The sequence below is a fragment of the Tupaia chinensis genome, unplaced genomic scaffold (genome assembly GCF_000334495.1).
Source record: "Tupaia chinensis unplaced genomic scaffold, TupChi_1.0 Scaffold000271_1, whole genome shotgun sequence".
Taxonomy (NCBI): Eukaryota; Metazoa; Chordata; class Mammalia; order Scandentia; family Tupaiidae; genus Tupaia; species Tupaia belangeri.
Genome location: NW_006159752.1, coordinates 2,845,970 through 2,864,868, shown reverse-complemented (window position 1 = coordinate 2,864,868; position 18,899 = coordinate 2,845,970). Strand labels below are relative to the sequence as shown.

The window sequence follows — 18,899 nt, the reverse complement described above, 5'->3', positions numbered from 1 at the left end:
AAATGCTTCCATAACTCTGACGTTTCATTTTTCATCTGAAAAAAACAGGTTTCGCGATTTATCTGAATACTTAAAAGTTTACACTTTATACCATTATATATCGGTATTATTTTTAAATTTTCTTTTAATTGCCAAAGGGTGTGTGCACTCACCAGAGAGAAAGGAAGCAGTCCCCGGTGGGACATGGTCATGGCACAATCCTTTTTTTTCGATTCCTCCTTCCTGTTAGGATTTTGGAAACGCACAAACCTGTCCCTGGCATGTTTTACAAGTCACCAAGTCTGGATTTGAACTGAACCTACCTGGGACCCAGCTCTCTTAATCACTAATTTATGAGACCAACCCATATGTCCATGTTTATTTAAAATGAAAGAAACTTTATCTCAAATCTAATAAAAATGTATGGCATTTATTACCCCCAAAGCAATAAAAATTTCAAACCCGTTTGAGAAACACAAGTATTTATTAGAGGTCTCTAAGGTTCCCTTTCAGCTCAAAGTTGTAGGGCTGTTTGATTCGAACAAGTTGAACACCTACTATTTACTGAGTTCCTTTCATGTTCAAGTCACAGAAGAGTACAAGGGACAATGAGATGAACAGCCTGTCTTTAAGGACACCCGGCAGTACAGAGCCAGGCCAAGCGAGTGGGCCAGCTGGTCAGTGCAGAAGAAATCAGAATGGAATGTGGAAACCACGTTCATACCTTTCATTTCACGGGGTGGTGACGAAGCTCAATAAGATAAACATGCCTGCACACAAATGGAAAATAGTCTTATAAAGTGATCGGAGGGTTTCAATCCCATGGCAGAATCTTGGCATATGAGTAGGAAACAAGCTGATGAAGTAGCGTGAGGAACAGCCACTGGGAAGGCACAGAGGGAGAAAGATACCACAAAGATATAGGAAACTCAAAATAACTTTTTTTTTGAGAAAGATATTTTTGCTATAGGGCGCATGTGCTTGCCGGAGAGACAGAAACTGAGAGAAATGATCCCCCTGGGGGATGGCCATGCTACAATCCCTTCTCCTCCATCATTCTTCTTTGGGATTTTGGGCATGCACACACACGTGCCTGGCAAGATTGTCAGCTACGTGGGAGTCCAGCGACATAACCATTATGCCATCTGCTGGTCCTGAGAATCACAGTCTTTAAGGAACAGAAAGCTCAATAAAGAGAGGTATCTCTGAAAAAGCAGGATATTGAGGGCCTTGAATTCTAAGTTAGGGAACTTAAATCACCTCTGTAAATTTAATCTTAAAAAGATAAATTCTGGCCTGCCGGGTGACTTGGTGGTTAAGGTGCTGGAACCCACATGGCCAACTTCACAGTGGCTTGAAAACCACACCAGCAGGTGTGTGTACCTGTCCAAAATCCTGAGAGGAGACTAGAGGAGCGATTGCAGTGTGGCCAGCTCCTGGGGGATAACTTCTTACTTTCTCTCTGGCGAGCACCCGTACCCTGTAACTAAAACTAACAACAAAACGTTAAGTCCCTTAGTATGATTTGGTCCATATTTTGAGACAGCTGGGAACATTTTGGCACAAAGTGACTCCCTTAAATGCTTCAACTCCTTTAAAGAATACCAAAGGGAGACTTAGAGAAACTAGATCACTGCTTGCAGAGATCAAGTGTCGGGATGGTGATGCTGCTAAGAGTAAAATAAGAGACTATGGGGCCAGCAGGTGGCATGGTGGTTAAGGTGCTGGAATTCCCACAGGGCCGGCCATGGTTTGAGTCCTGGACCTAGCAGCTTGCTTTTTTTTCCCTTTTTTTTTTTTTTTTGTTTGCCTTTTGGTATATCTATCTGGTAAGTTAGGTTTTTGCTATAGGGCACGTGAGCTCGCCAGACAGAAAGAAACAGAGAGTAGAAAGCAAGATATCACCCCCCTAGGGGGATGGCCACGCCATAATCCCTTATCCTCCTTTCTCCTTCCGGGATCTTGGGCACACACGCACACGCGCCAGGCATAAGTTTAAGCCACCGGGTCCAGGACTCGAACCGTGTTCGACTACATGGGAGTCCAGTGACATAGCCATTATGCCAACTGCCGGTCCCTGGCAGCTGGCTTTCTAACTCTCTCTCTCTCTCTCTCTGTCTGTCTTTCTCTGGCAAAACTTAAGTGAAAGATAATATTAACAACAATAATAAAAAATAATTCTTTTTTAAAAAGTAAGAGATTATGGTTGTATTTTTTAGTGAAAAAATGAATTGGCATTATGCCAGATAGGGGAAACGTGAATAGAAATAAATGTAAAAGTGAGTTTCAATGTAACTCTGGATGGGATGCTAAAAGCAAGGCCTTCAACCTAATTTGTAATAAGTTCCAGGATTACTGAATGAACAAAACATGGCTCGGATATTAATCTGAAATGGAATCACTTACATTTGATGAAAGTGTGACCCTTGTAGAAGGCTGAACCCATTTTTGAGTGCGATATAGGGGGAAATAGTACCTGGCGAATGTGATCATTCTATGTATTTCTTTCATTTAATGAGATCTTTGATCTTCCTGACAAAATATTTAGCAAAAGAAGCTAGGTGAAGGGGTCCTTCTCTGCTATTTTCTTTCTACATAAAAATGTACATGTATTTGAGGGGGATCTTCCAAATGTTCATGGGACACATATATTATTAAAAAAATCATGTATGGATTTCAAAAAATTGTTCTGCAACAAAGTAATCTACTTTAATTCCGTATTTCCCAGAACTTTGGAAGTCCCCTCAAATATGTGTGTGTGTCTCTGCTGTATGCATGTGTGTGCATGTGTGCATACGTGAAGTTCAAGAACAGGCAAAGCTATAATGATAGACTAGAATACCAGGACTTACAGTGAGAGGAGTGGCCACTACCGGGGAAGGAGAGGGACAGAGCCTTTGGGGTGCTGACATGTGCTATTCTGTGTGTGTGTGTGTGTGTGTGTGTGTGTCTGTATTTATTTATTTATTTTTAATTTTTTTTATTGCCACAAGGCCTGTGCACTTTCAGAGAGAGAGAGAGAGAGAGAGAGAGAGAGAGAGCACCCCTCAGTGGAATGTGGTCGGACCACGGCCCCTTTTCCTCTGTTTCTCCCTCCTGTCAGGATGCGTGGCATGTTTTTCAAGCCGCTGAGGCTGGGATTTGAATTGCAGTCAACCATGGGGGCTCCATTTCCTTCCCTAGGCTATGGGGCTGGCCCTGGGGTACTCTATAACTGAGGTAGTTACTACACAAGTGAATGTACATGAAAATTCGTCAAGCTCTAGCTAAGGTGTACACACTTTATTGTGTATGTGTATTACACTCAAAAGAAGGAAAAGGAAACCCTCTGCAGTTAGAATTATGCACTGCATACATCCATGCTGAATAGTTTCCAGCCCCGGCAGGCTGAAAAAGTCTCGCGCGCACATCAAGCCAGGAGGAGCCAGCTGGCTCTGCTGACTTTGGAACTCACGTGGTGCAATTACGCTTGATCCAAGCATTGTGTGCAGTAAATGCTCCAAAGGAGCGTCTAGGGGAGAATTTTGAATAGCTTATGCCCAGGGAATGTGCTTTCTGTGGAGAAATACTCACCTCCGGCTGCTTTAAATTTGTGAGTCAGAACTCGGAGGAACAGGGAGTGGAATCATTCCCCGTCTCACATTGGGCACCCCTACTGACCACAAATCCTTGGCTTGGATTCTTATTAGGGATTTTCGGTCAGATTTTTTGGTTTTCCATATTCTAAAATACAAGTTGTATAAATAAATGACACATGCTAAAGCCCACTGATGCTTCTAGATATTTCTCAGACTTCCCGGCAGGGGGGGGCGTGCCTTCCTGTCACTCGGCCCCGTCCACTCAGAACACAACAACACGGGTTGGGCGTTGGCCTTGAATTAGCAGGCAACAGCTGGGATTTGCTTTGGGCTTTTGCTTTCGGGCTGTTGCTGTGCTCTACATGAGGTGTGATAGGGTACAGCTCACAGGATTTCAATGAACGAACTTCTAGGAATTATTCGAAAGGTCACATCTGGGCTAGCTTCGTAGCCTAATGGTTAAGGGAGCTGGATCCCACATGGCTGACTCTGGTTCAGATCTGGTATTAACAGCTTGAAAAACATACTGGGTGGGACCAGCAGATGAGTAATAGTTACATTGTTGGACTTCCACATAGTCCACTCCAGTTCGAGTCCCGGACCTGATGGCTTGAAACTCAGGCAGGGCACATCTGTGTGCATGGCCAAAGTCCCAAGAGGAGAACGGAGAAGAGATTGCAGCATGGCCATCCCCCTTGGGGATGATTTCTCACTTTCTGTCTCTCTGTTTCTCTGTCTCTCTGTGGGGCACAACCGCATTCGGTGGCAAATTCCGCTAAAAAAAAAAAAAAAAGCCAAAAAACAAATACCCATACTGGGCACTTGTGTGTGTGCTCAAAATCCTACAGGATGGAGAAACTGAGAAGGGATTGCAGCACACCCAAGCCTCATTGAGGGGTGCTTTCTCTAACCCTACAGTCTCTTTATCTCTCTCTAGCAAGTTTATGTGTCTTCTGGCAATTAAGAAAGAAAATGAGAGGAAAGAAAAGAGGGGCCAGCAAGTGGTTAAGGTGCTGGACCCTCACCTGGTGTAAAATGGTTTGAGTCCTGGACTCGGAGGCTTAAAAAATCATGCCAGGCATGTATGTGTGCTTGTGTGCCCAAAGACCCAGAGAATAATGGAGGAAAAGGGATTGCAGTGTGGCCATCCTCCCTGTGGGGTGATTTCTCACTTTCTCTCTATCTCTCTCTGTCAAGTACACGAACCCTATGGCAAAAACCTAAAGAAAGAAAGCTCACCTTTTTTTTTTTTTTTGGAAAGGTTTTTGCTATAGGGCGCATGAGCTCGCCAGACAGACAAAGAGAGACAAAGAAACAGAAAGCAAGAAATCACTCCCTGGGAGGATGGCTATGCCGCAATCCCTTCTCCATTATCCTCTTGGGATTTTGGGGACACATAGGCTCCAGACGTGAGTTTCAAGCTGCCAGGTCCAGGACTCAAACCATGTTGACTACATGGGAGTCTAGCTCCTTAACCATTATGCCACCTGCTGGCCCTCTTTCTTTCTTTTTTTTAAAATTTATTTATGGTATCAACAGATGGCATAATGGTTACGTCACTGGACTCCCATTGGTCGACTGCAGTTCGAGTCTTGGATCCATTGACTTAAAGCTAATGCTGGGTGCATGTGTGTACTTGCCCAAGATCCTGAGAGGAGAATGGAGGAGAAGGCATTGCGGTGTGGCCATCCCCCTGAGGGGTCATTTCTCGCTTTCTGTCTCTCTTCGTCTGTCCAGTGAGTGCACACATCGTATAACAAAAATTTCTCTCTCTAAAAAAAAAAAAGTTTATTTATGAGCTGACTGGTGGCATGGTGATTAAGGCAGGTGGATCCCACATGGCCAACTTATGGTTCAAGTCCCAGATGTGGTGGCTTGAAAAATTCTCTGGGTTGTGTGTGTCCATGTCCAAAATCCCAAGAGGAGAAATGGAGTAGGGATCGTGGCATGGCCACCTTCCCCGGGGGGTGCTCTCTCTTTTTCCCTCTTTATCTTTCTCCCTTTGTCTCTCTCTGGAGAGTGCATGAGCCCTGTAGCAAAATTTTAAAAATAGTCATAGTACTAAAATAAAGTTTGTTTCTTTCATAAGTGAGAGAGAGCGAGAGACAGAGACACAGCACCTCCAACAGGGTCCTGATGCCACAATCGATCCCCGCTTTCACCAACCTCGGCCCTGGGCGTGTGTGCCTGGCATATGCAGGGAGGTCTGCAGACTCAAACTGGCAACCTCAAGAACCTCAAGAGCATCGTATTTCACTGCTGCACTACTCTCTAGCCCCTACTTCCTGTTCTTCTTTCATTGCAGATGACGCATCCACTGTGTGAGAGAGAAAGCCCCCTCCAATGAGGTCACCCTGCAATCTTTTCGCCTCCATTTCCCCATCCCGTCAGGATTTGGGGCATGCACCTGGCATGTTTCTCAAGCCATCAGGGTCAGGACTCAAACCACTGTGGTTGGCCATTTGAGATCCAGCCCTTGACAACAGCGCACCTAACCACTGCACTCCAGGGCCAATCCCACTTTCTTTTCTTTCCTGTCCTTTAACTTTCTTTTTTCCTTGATTCCTTTCTTTTTTTCTTCCTTTTTCAAATTGCTATAGGGCACGTACGCTCACCAGAGAGAGACAGAGTGGGAGAGTGAGAAAGTAGCCCTCGGGGGGTATGGCCACACTGCAGTGTCTTTTCCTCCGTGTTCTTCTCAGGACTTTGGGCACAAACGCACATGCACCCAGCTGGGTTTTCAAGCCATCAGGTCTGAGACTAGAACCATGGAGTTGAACATATGGGATCCATTGCCGAACCACCATGCCACCAGCTAGCCCTCCCTGCTTTCTTTTGAATCTAGAGAGCTGAAACTGAGAGTTCATTACCCCTTAGTCACTTTCTTTACACTTGTCCTCACTTCTGTCCTCCACAACTCCCTTCTTTCTCCTTAACTTAAAGAAACTTTACATAGGTATTAAGTATGTGAATTCTGGGACTAGCAGATGGTGTGATGGTTATGCCACTGGACTCCCACATGACTGCCTACAGTTCGAATCCCAGACCTGGCGACTTGAAACTCATCTTAGGTGCATTTGTGTGCATGCCCAAAATCCTGAGAGGAGTGGAGAGGAGAAGGGATTGTGGCATGGCCATTCCCCCAGGGGGTGATTTCTCACTTTCTGTCTCTGTCTCTCTGATGAGCACACTATACCAAAAATCAAGTACGTAAATTCTAGAGGATGCCTAGGTTCAAATCCCAACTTACTGGGATCTGTATGATCTTGGGCATCGTTACTTAACCTCTTTGTGCCTATGTTTCTAATACCTAGCTCATAGGGTTGTTTAGAAGATCGGTGAGTAAACAGAGGCAAAGCTCCCAGAACAGGGTCTGGGTCATGGAAGACCCATTAGTATTAAGTGTCAGCTGAATTCCTGTTCTTGTCTAAGGACTATCCTGTCCAGTTTGGCCCGTGATTTGCTTCTTCCTAATGCTGTTTTTCTCTCCATTTTTAATATAGCCTCGACTCTACCCCAATGTGCTAACTTTCTTTCTTTCTTTTATTTTTTTTTTGGAGAGGTTTTTGCTATAGGGCATGTGCACTCACTAGAAAGACAGAGAGACAGAAAGTGAGAAATCACCCCCCAGGGGAATTACCACTCTGTAATCCCTTCTCCTCCATTCTCCTCTCAGGATCTTGGGCACATACGCACATGCGCCTGGTGTGAATTTAAGCCACCGGGTCCGGGACTTGAATCACGGTCAACTACATGGGAGTCCAGTGACAAAGCCATTACGCAAACTGCTGGTCCCAGCTAACTTTAGAGTCGCCAGATGCTCTGAGTAGAAGAGGATGAGGAAATTATTACTGACCTTCGTTATATAACTCCTGAGACTTTGGTAGCGTATGCAAGACTGTCATTTGCTAAGTGAGTCATTCATTACCCCCTACTGCCGTGCGCTGATCACAAGACAACTGAAAAGCACAGATGGAAAGAATGCTCATCTGTTTTAATTGCTGTGTTTGGGAAACAATGTGTAATATTAAAACTGCAGCTCCAAATCATAAAAGCTAAGGTTTGGAAGAGATCAGAAAAGGTCACATCGTCTAGCCACGCAAGGGATGCATGTGTGCATTGGCAAGTCTTTACAGAAGAGCCAGCCTCAGCTAAGGAAACTCCTGGTACTCTTATCCACTCAACAGGAAGTTTATTCTTTTAAAAAAACAAATTGCCAGCAGGTGTGTGCACTTGCCGGCGAAAGAGTGAGAGACACCGAGAGAGAGAAAGTGGTAAATGATGCTCATGAGGGACCGTCATGCCGCAATCCCTTCTCCATCGCTCGTTTGGGGTTTTAGGGCTCGCATGCACATGCACCTGGCGTGTTTCTCAAGCCACTGGGTCTAGGGCTTGCACCACACACTCAGCCATGTGGAATCCAGTCACCTTAATCCCTATGCCACTGGCTTCCTTTTAGAAAGCTCTGATTCTTGGGAGGTTCATTAGTCAAAGAACTGAACGTCAGTCAGAATGATCATTCTTGCAGTTTCCATCCATCATGCTTATTTACTTATTTGACCCTAGTAGTCTTATGGAATCAATGTGATGCATTTTTTTAAAGAATCATTTTATTTAACTTTGATTTGTTTGTTTGTTTATTAATTAATTTATTTGTTTTAATTTGACCAGAGAGGAACAGAGTGAGAGAGAGAGAGGAAAGTGAGAAAGGAAGCCACCAGGTCCAGGACTTGAACTGCAGTTGGCTATGTGGGAGTCTAGCATCCTTAACCACCACACCACCTGCTGGCCCCATTTCTCTCTCTTTTTTTTTTTTTTAAGAGAGAGATATTTTGCTATATGGTGTGTATGCTCGCTGGAGAGACAGAGAGATAGAGATAGAACGTGAGAAATCATTCCTCGGGGAGGATGATCATGCCACTGTCCCTTCTATTTCATCCTCCTCTTGGGACCTTAGGCTTGCACGCACACACACCCAGTACGAGGTCTAAGCCACTAGGTCTGGGGCTCAAACCAAAGTTGACTGCGTGGGAGTCCAGAGACATAACCATTATACCATCTGCTGGCCCCAAGATGACACATTTTTCTATAAAAACTCTACAGGTGTTTGCTGACTGTCAGCACATTCTTTTCTAGAGTTCTTTCTGTGTATTCCAGTTTGAGTTAAGTATTACTCATCTTCTGCAATGTGAATGCTTTATTCTAAATGAGCTTATGGTTCATTAATATACTTTTTTTTTTTTTGAGAGGTTTTTGCTATAGGGCATGTGCACTCGCCAGAAAGATAGAGAGAGACAGAGAGACAGAAAGCGAGAAATCACCCCCAGGGGGGATGGCCACGCCACAATCCCTTCTCCTCCATTCTCCTCTCGGGATCTTGGGCACGCACGCACACACACCCGGCATGAACTTAAGCTGCCAGGTCCGGGACTTGAACCGTGGTTGACTACATGGGAGTCCAGGGACATAGCCATTACGCCAACTGCTGGCCCCCATTAATATACTTTTACTTTTGGCCCCAAATTGAAGCTACTACTCCATATATTGTTGGGTAAATCCAAAGCGGCTGCTACATATTCTAGCTTCTAGATGTTATGCTTCCATTATTGGACATCAAGATCATATTCATTTATTTTTGGTATTTACATAATCTTTGCGACGAATATTGCATTAATTTTGTTCAATTGATTTTCCTCTGCCCCAAGACAGACCTAATCAGCAACTCCTTCAGAGGATCCACAGCATTCTGCACAGATTGCTGCTGTAAGACAAAATGTAAAAATATTCGTATTGTTTTATTGTGTTTCTATCTACTTCATTGTAATTATTTTATTATGTTCTTGCATTTGACTATGAACTTTGCGTAAGTGAATTTTTCACCATTTTGTTGTCATGACCAATAACCTAGTAAAACACGTTTGTTGAAGAAACATTGACTTAATCATGTGGTAATCGCTTTTTAGGGTGACTCTAGTTGACAAAGATTATTCTACCACAAAGTGATATGAAACTCTGGATATCAGAGACCCCCAGAGATTTATAAGCCCATCTCCCTTCCTGGAGGCTGGGTTATACTTACACCACCCAGCTGAAGGGTGCATAACTTAAATCTGATGACCACCAGGGGAAGAAATGATTAAACTCCGTGGCCTAGACAAGCGCAGGCCCTGTGTGCTCCCGTAACTTCACAGCCGTTGGAACATTCCGTGGGTACGGGGAGATGACCGTGCAGTCAGCACCTACCACAGCAAAGCAGGCTTTAGAAGACTGAAGCCATGTACCAGCCTGCTCCAGGGAAACCTGATACTGGAACCTTCCAATGAATTCCACTGCTGTGACCATTCCATGCCATCCAGTGGTCTGGAACAAGAGAACGTATTTAGGACAAGCATGCCTGTCAGGAGTGCAACGAGTCCGACTTGAAATGGAACCCTAGGGGCCTAGCAGAGTTGGGCCTAGGTGTGTGCTTGTGTTTGATACGTCCTCCATGTCCTGACGTATTCGGCCTTTGGTTAATACATCTCCTTTGCTCACAGCTGCTATGTTGAACACAGAGGGACAGATTCCTCAAGGCTTTAATTCTACCTGATTTTACAAACTCGATGTTCAATTTCCAGCTCAGCTTTGATCGCAATAGTTCCAAATGATCATGAATAGAAATGCACAACGAGTCCTGACGCTGAGGTCCTGTGTACCCTGGGCGGTGTGGCGCACTGGGAAAGCAGGCAGCCACGTCTGATGTAATTTACAAGATGTTCCCTTCCCTTCTGTCTGGCAATGAAGTTAGATTCAAAGTAAGCAAAGCTGTTGCTTTGCTCTGAAGGGCATCTTCATTTGCCCCCAAAAGGAATGAAACACTTTCTAGCCCTCCCTATTATTTTATTTTTTTATTTTCAGAGAGGTTTCTGCTCTAGGGTACATGTGCTCACCAGAAAGACAGAGAGAGACAGAGAGACAGAAAGCGAGAAATCCCCCCCACACCCAGGACATATGGCCATGCCACAATCCCTTCTCCATTCTCCTCTTGGGACCTTGGGCACGCACACACACATGCCCGGCATGAATTTATGCCACCGGGTCTGGGACTTGAACCATAGTTGACTACATGGGAGTCCAGCAACATTGCCATTACACTAACTGCTGGTCCCAGCCCTCCCTATTATTAACAGGTATCTTAGTCCATAATTGCATGGTTAACAGCGATATCCGATACTGAGGGATTTATAAAAAATAAAGGTTTATTCAGCCATGTTTGGAGGACCACATCCAGGAGCCAACTTCTGGTGAAGCTACAACATGGCAGAGGCAGCTCTTGAGCACAGCAGTTGTCCGAAGGTTTCTGATTGTTCTGGTCTTCTTTCCCTTCTTATAAACCCATCGGGACCCAATCACAGGGGCCCTGCCCTAATGACCTTATCACACCCTAAAGCTCTACCCTGGGACATTCATGCAGAGATTACATTTTCTTTCTTTCTCTCTCTTTTATGAGAGAGCTTTTGCTATGGGGTGTGTGCACTCACCAGAGAGACAGAGACAGAAAGCAAGAAATCACCCCCCAGGGGGATGGCCACAACACAATCCCTTCTCCATTTCCCTCTTGGGATTTTGGTCACACATGCACACACGTTCGGCTTGAGTTTTAAGCCACCGGGTCCAGGACTTGAACCACAGTTGACTAGATGAGAGACCAATGGCATGACCATTATGCCATCTGGTGGTCCTGTTTTCACTTAACACCTGTTTACAATACAACCAAGTCCCAACACAGGAATTCGAGGGAACATTCCAACTACAGCAGAAGCCTCAGTGACTCAACGCCTGGAAAAGGTGTGTGAGAGAATCTATGTGAGAAGGACTAAGTCCTGGGAGAGCGTGATGGGACCAGGCCGCATGTGGAGCCTTTTGGAGAAGCCTGGCACAGAGTGCCACGCAGCGGAGGGGCATGAAGTCCGGGCTGAGCTCGAGGGAGTCCTCGAACACATGGCCAGCATCGTAGGAAGAACAGGCTAAGAAAGGAGCTGAAGACAGCTGATCGGCCCAGGATTTGATCTGCGAGACTTGTCCGAGGCGGCCTCCTCAGCAGGTGTAGCTTTGCAGGGAAATCAAGGGCGTGCTCTGAGCACACGGTGAAATCCTGCCTGGGACGGGACAGGAGCAGATCCACGAAGCTGCCGCTCAGCAGTTCTACAGAGGCGGCCACTCTGAGACCCAGGCTGGGCGAGCAGGGACAAGAGGCACACACTGCAGCCTGTCCTGCAGACAGTGGCCCAGTGTCTCAGCAAGCTGCAGAGGGCACAGCCACCCTGTGACGGGCTCAGGTCTGGCCTCACCTTTCTCACCACACACATAACACCAGCCCTGGAAAAAGCTAACAAGCGTGTCTTCACAGCTCGCCACTGCTGGGACTGCTCTGGATTGACCGGTTTATAAAATACCCCCCAACACAGAGGAAGCCTTCTTACACTCGTTGTTTTAGAATATTTGAACAAAATGTTTTTAGCTAATATATATAAATATTTATTTAAAGATATTTATATTTTAAAATACTCTCTGGGCTGAGCTTTTGCGGTACAATCAGTAGGGCTCAGGCTGGGAAAGGCTGGGGCCCCGTGAGAGGCCTGGGTTCAGCTCCAGATGAACCTCAAGTGACTGGGCACAGAGACACACCTATAATTCTAGCTAACTGGGAAGCTGAGGCAGAAGGTTTGTAGCTTGGCAAGACTCTACCAAAAACAATTTCCTAGCGGCCAGCAGGTAGCACAGTTCTGCATGGTTGACCACGGTTCGAGTCCTAGACCCAGCAGTTTGAAACTCACACTGGGTGCATGTGTGTGCATGCTCCAAATCCCAAGAGTAGAACAGAGAATGAATTGCGGCATGGCCATCCCCCTGGGGAGTGATTTCTTGTTTTCTGTCTCTCTGACAAGTGTGTGTGCTCTATAGCAAAAATCTCTCTCTCTCAAAAACAGAAAACAACAGTAATAATAACTCTCTCTGGACCAGCAAGTGGCGTGGTGGTTAAGGCATTAGATCTGACATGACTGACCCTGCAGTTCAGGTCCCAGACCCAGCAGGCCTGGAAAACATGCTGGGATATTGCACGTGTGCCTAGAATCCCAAGAGGAGAAGGGATTGCATCATGGCCACCTCCTAAGCGATGATTTCTCACTTTCCCTCTCTGTTTCTCTCCAGTTAACACACATGCCCTACGACCAAAACAAACAAAAAACTAAAAATTAACAAATAACTTTTATTCTCCCTCCCTCCCTCCTTCTTTCTCCTTCTCTCTTATAAAGCAAAAACAACTCTCTAACTCACAAAGTATTCTCTTTTTAAACTTTTTCATTTTTTATTTGCCAGAAGGGAGAGAGAGAGACAAAGCAGTCCCCAATGGGGTGTGGTGACGCCACTTGCTTCTCCCTTTTTCCACACACGCCCAGGATTTCCCTAAGTTACCAGGGCTGAGGTTTGCAGTCGGCCATATGGTATCCGGTCTCTCCTTCTCTCTTTCTAAAGAATTATTTATTTTATTTTATTAATTCATTTGTTTAATTTGACCAGAGAGAGACACAAAGCAAGAGAGAAAGTGAGAGGGAAAGTGAGAAAGCAAGTCACCAGGTCTAGGACTTGTACCATGGTCAGCCATGGGGAGTGTCCAGCACCTTAGCCACCATGCCACCTGCTGCTCCCATGGGATCCAATCTCTTAATCACTGCTCCATGGGGCTTGCCTTCACAAAGTATTCTTTATGAAGATCTTGTCATATCTTCCATTAGAGACCGTTTTCCCCCACCCCCAGGTTTTATTTATGGATGTAGGGGAGAAAAAGTATCTGAAATCGGCCCAGTGGACTGCCCCACACTTTACCAAATAAATCTCTTACGTCTATTTGTTTATTGCCAGGCCTGAGTCCAGCATGGAAAATGTTTGTCTTTGAATAGATTCTTTCAGAAGTTCGGGCGATGGTGAGGGCAGTGTAATGAGAAGTAGTATATCACCTAATTCAAGCTTCGATGAATACTTTCCTACGAAAAACGTTAGAGTTGACCAGTGAGCTCCAGGGATTATTTTATTAGCTTCTGAAACATCTGGCATTCACACGCCTTGGCAAGTAGTCCCAGCCAGGGTTGCTGACTGAAGGAACGAGAGCAGGGACTCCCGCGTCTGAGCACCTTCATTCTGGTAACTGACACTAGAAAGCTCCTGAAGAATTCAGGGAGCACACCTGATAGCCATCGGCAGGGCGTGCCCGGATCACCCCTGAACTGCGGTTTTCTGGTGTTTCAGAAAACTGTATTGAGCATGTCGATTCCCAACTTATTTCACATACACTTTTGTCACTTCCCAAAAAGTCTTTTAAAACATTTATTTGTTTGTTTATTTCATAAAATAGCAAGAGAGAACGACAGGGACCCTTGACCAGGTCCTGCCACATTGCAAATCCACCCCCACATTAGTCTTCCAGCCAGCCAGGAACACTGACTTACCTGTGGGCCCACCTGGCATGTTCAAGCCACCCCGGGAACTGAACCCAGGACCTTCCATACAACTCCAGCATTGCCCGGTGGTGCTCTATCACCTGGGCCACTGTGGCTGGGAGAAATGTTTCAGGTTCATCCTTGAACTGAGTGAAACTATTCTGTTGAAATCGCCCTGCTTTTTTGAATAGGAGTGTTGAGAATGCACACCAAGGATCCTTACACTTCGGGGTGAATCAGAATTATTTATAGAACTTATTAAAACCTGAATGGCCCAGGCCCAGAGTTACAGATTAGAAACAGCATTGAGAGGAAAACATAGTCCCTCCAAACTCCTAGCTTTCTGAGTTACTCATGCTGCTACACAGTGACTCACACACGAAGAGTACACAGATGGTCTTTGAACCTGAACTTCAAAGGATCCACATTTAGAAAAGGTCATAAGCACACTCACCAAATTCCTTACTTTTTCTGAACGTTTTTATTCTTAATAATTCCAAGGAATTTTTCTTTCTTTCAGCGTCAACATAGAACTCTTATTTAAATTACATTTTTAATTTGGCCCAGTTTTATTTTGCATAATTGTCACCTATCTACAAGCCTTTTCACCTATATACAAGCCTTTTGATATATCAGCTTTTGACTTTTTAAAGAAGTGTAATTGTTTTTATTTTATTTCATTTTATTTTTTCATTGCCAGAGGGCCTGTGTGCTTACAGAGAGAGAAAGAGAGGAAGAAAACACCCCCAAGGAGACACCGTTACATCACAGTCTTGTCTCCATTTCTCCATCCTGTTGGGATTTGGGGCACACCCCCCCCTCCCAGGTATGGTTTTTAAGCTATTGGGGTCAGGATCTGAACCACAGTCAGCCATGTGGAATCTGGCTTCCTCCACCATTAGGCTATGGGGCCTGCCCTAGTATTTTCTCTTTATTTTTAGGATATTTTCCCTTTATTTGTGACAAACCATGTACATGACAGAGAAAAAGAGACAGAGATAGAGACAGAGATAGGAAGGTCCACAGGATCTGGCCACGCTGCAATCTCCTTCCTCCAGCCTTCAGTCTGCTGGATCTTGGGCACGCACACACATGCCCAGCATGTTTCAGGCCAACCAGGCTGGGGATTTGAACCGTGTTTGCCATGTGGGATCCAGCTTCACTTAAGCAGTGCATTACCACTGAGCCACAGAGCTGGCCCTAGAGGAAATACTTATTAATGACAATTTTAAATACGAACCTGTGTTTGCCCCTCAGGAAACCAACATAACTGATGGGGAGAGCAAGCTGGCACTGACAAGAGTGTGTGGGTGAAAGCCATTTCAGGATCCAGCTGATATTCAAATATATCAGAACATCAGTCATTTGAACAATCCGAACTTCTTCAAATACTGGCTCACTTCTTCAAATGTCACTGGACTCCCATGCAGAGGTGAGGCCTGGGCGCAATGCAAGCAGCTATGTTCTCTGGCTGCTCCAGCCCCAGCACGTGGTCAGTGTTCTTCTGTTGGAGAACAGAACAACTTCAGGGTGGTCTCATCTGGGGCCCCCAGGGCCACCTTGTGCATTCGCCCGAGCTCTTGGCGGTAAGCCACAGTGTGAGGCTGGTCGCGGTGAAGGTGCTAAGCCGCGGTGGCTGCATGGCAGGCCTGCGCTACCAATGCGCCCGCCAGCCAGGACAGCGGGGCCTGCCGGAGATCCTTTCCTAACACCAAGTATTGTACCAGGACCTGCAGCTCCGCCCCAGGGGCCACCATCTTTCTGACCACCCGCTGCCCTAGGATTCTCTAGATACATGATTTTCTGCATATTCAACATAAGAAAATGCGTAAGGATGGAAGGACTTTTTCCAACTACAACTATCAGAACAAAAGTTGAAATGCTGGTTTTTTCCACCATGAAGTACTTACTGTTTCAAATTTAACTTTCATGAAAGTAGGAAAACAGGCTATTTAAAATATTTCCCAAAAACTAGTGGTTAGGGACCAGCAGTTGGCACAATGGCTATGTCACTGGACTCCCATGCAGCCAACCGCAGTTCGAGTCCCAGACCTGGTGGCTTAAACTCACGCCGGGCGCGTGTGCGTGCGTGCCCAAGATCCCGAGAGGAGAATGGAGGAGAAGGGATTGCAGCATGGCCATCCCCCCTGGGGGTGATTTCTCGCTTTCTGTCTCTCTGTCTCTGTCTGTCTTTCTGACAATCACACAAGCCTTATAGCAAAAATAAATTAAAAGCAAAACAAACAAACAAACAAAAAACCTAGTGGTTAAAAGGCTGGTATTATAGGGAACCAGCAGTTAGCGTAATGGCTATGTCGCTGGACTCCCACGTAGTCGACCGTGGTTCGCGTCCCGGACCCGGTGGCTTAGAACTCACGCCGGGCGCGTGTGCGTGCGTGCCCAAGATCCCGAGAGGAGAATGGAGGAGAAGGGATTGTGGCGTGACCATCCCCCCTGGGGGGTGATTTCTCGCTTTCTGTCTCTATGTCTCTCTCTGTCTGTCTGGCGAGCGCACGCGCCCTATAGCGAAAATCTCTCCAAAAAAAAAAAAAAAAAAGGCTGGTATTATGGAAAAGGACCTTCTCTGTGGAGTACATGATTCGGAAGACTCTCAGTTCATTGGTCACCAGAGAAGACTTTATAGTGACAGACTTTCCCTGAAGTCTCAGTTTATAATTCAAGAGCTCCGTGCTCCAGGATCACTCAGCTGAAAAAGATCCTGCAGCTGTAACGAGGAGGCAAGCAAAGACGCCACAGCTGGCGGACGTTAGCCATCTTGAAGCGCTCCAAAAGTACCGGGTAGTCCAAAGAATAATGAGGTATATGATCATTCCTGAGGGCATCATCTTTCCTTCTAGAGAAGCCACCGGAGAACCCAGTGAGCCAGAGTCCAACAAAGGGTTATCTGTTTAGCACTCTAAGGAAGAAAATCAAATTACCCCCATATCTCAGTACTCGGTGTAAAGTTGTCATCTTCTAATAAACTTACCAACTAGTCCTAAGATATACTCCTGGCGCCATTCCAAGTATGATATGACCTTGGAGAAACCGCTTTTGAAGTGTTGTGTGTCTATGACACCCGGGTATTACTCCGATCTGTCCCAGATGGTTGGAGTCGTCTGAATTAATTAGTTCAAGCTGGAAAGGTCTTGCTACGGCACCGTGCTGAATATTGTTATTGTTCTAAGTGCAGGTGGGAGCTGTGCTGCCCAGCTTCTATAATTAGAAAGGCCTAGGAACTGCGGACGGTGCCAACGCCCAGGAGCTCAGTTAAAGAGACGATACCTGGGTCATTTACTCCCCGAGACCCAGTGCGCTGGTTATGATCAAATGTTTCATTCCCTCCTTTATCCTCGTTGAAAGGCTGATGCCTGGTCCGGGACTTGCTCATCCCTGAGCTCCGTCTCGCTGGGTGGAGGTGAGTTTGAAGGCAGTGCTCGAAGTGAAGTGCTGACACTCAGCAGGCGTGAGTTCACATTCTTGTTAGCTGATCCGGGTCAAGACAGTAAGAAATAACTGTGCGCTGGATGCCCGCGTGGCCCACCGTGGTTGGTGTCCCAGACCTAGTGGCTTGCTTTCTCACTTTCCTTCCCTCTCTCTCTCTGATGAGCACACATGCCCTATACCAAACTAAAAGAGAATAATCATAATACAATTACATGAATAATTCTTTTTTTTAAAAATGAAATAGTTCACTTTAAAAAAAAATGAATTTCCAAAATGTAAGAATTCTTTTTTAAAGAGAGATGTTTGCTATAGGGCACATGCACTTGCCAGAGAGATGGAGAGGGAGACAGAGAGACAGAGAAAAGCAGAGAAACAGAAAGCGAGAAATTCCCCCAACCCTTCCCCGCCCCCCTGCCATAGCGCAATCTCTGATCTCTCTCTGGATTTGGGGCGTGCATGCACATCTGCTCAGCGTGAGTTTTAAACTGTCGGGTCTGGGACTCAAACCACAGTTTACATGGGAGTCCAATGACATAACCATGACACCATCGGCTAGTTCCCCACATGTACAAATTTTTTTGATCTATAAAATGGAGAGAGGATACATCTCCGATAGGAGATGTTTTCCTTTTTTCAAAACAAATAAATTGCAAAGTGTTATGTACTTATTACATAAAATAGATTAAAAACTGAGCTATGCTAAAGGAAGGGAAAAAGAGGAAGATTTTCCTACTCCTTGGAATGACCCTGAGGCTTGTTATCAGACTCTATGGCTCCCCTGAGCTCAACTTAGAGACCCTTGAGCCTATCCTACCTAAACCAGGTTTCAACACCTAAGTTTCGAGTATCCTAAACACTAATAACATTACAAACCTGGACTGCTGAACTCTTGTGAGAGTTCAGGGCCAGTTTAGTGTGGCGTGGTGGGTAAGGCACTGGATCCCACATGACTCCGAGGTTCGGTCCTGGATCCATTGGCCTGGAAAACACGCCAGGTGCATGTGAGTATGTACCCAAAATACCAAGAGGAGAATGGAGGAGAAGGGGTTGCAGCGTGGTCATCGTCCCTGGGGGGGTGATTGCTCAGTTTATGCAGACTCATAATCCATTTCACCTGCAGTTTCCTTCAGAAACCCTTCTCTCACCATCTCTTCTCATCTGACATCTTCATCAAGTCTCGGTGAAAGTCAAGCAGCATGCCAATTAATCATCTCCATATTTCTTTTTTTAAAAAAAAAATTATTAATTTCTTCCATGAAGGAGGAAGACAGAGAGAGGACACCCCCACTGGGTCCCAATACTGTCATTTGCTCCGAGCTTCAGCCAACCCTGGTTCATGGGCAGATGGGTGCCTGGCATGTTTAGGGGGGTCTCTGCACATGAGCCCAGAACCTTTCCATGTGTGTCAGCCTCATAG

General features: G+C 45.7%; 1 pseudogene; it reads right to left on the bottom strand.

The window, feature by feature from the left end:
• Nucleotides 1-15,182: 15,182 nt before the first annotated feature.
• On the bottom strand, nucleotides 15,183-15,966 carry LOC102468020 (putative peptidyl-tRNA hydrolase PTRHD1 pseudogene; annotated as a pseudogene).
• Between the last annotated feature and the right edge of the window lie 2,933 nt (nucleotides 15,967-18,899).